Source organism: Acanthamoeba castellanii, assembly GCF_000313135.1.
Source record: "Acanthamoeba castellanii str. Neff unplaced genomic scaffold scf7180000084542, whole genome shotgun sequence".
Classification (NCBI taxonomy): Eukaryota; Discosea; order Longamoebia; family Acanthamoebidae; genus Acanthamoeba; species Acanthamoeba castellanii.
The window spans coordinates 3107-3446 of NW_004457258.1; positions in this window are offsets into that span (position 1 = coordinate 3107).

Genomic DNA, 340 nt, shown 5'->3' on the forward strand with positions numbered 1-340 from the left:
TCGTCGTACTCGAACCTGCTCACCAACGGGTCGTATTACCGTCGCACGAGCCCGACCACCTTCTATCCACTCATGACCATCGGCGGCGCCACGGAGGGCGCGGCGACGCGCGTTGTCGAGGCCTGGCTGACCAACAGCTCGCGGTTCTGCATCGACACGAGCGGTGGGTGGCCGCACAAGAGCGGCAACAGCGAGGAGTGCTGGTGGGGCATGCCGTCGATCAGCTTCGACGACCGGTCCTTCTTCAAGCCTGCGTCCTACATTTACTGGCGCGGTCCGCTCTTTCTCATCTCTAGCACGACACCACACGACACGCGACGCACGGCGGCCCACAACCTCA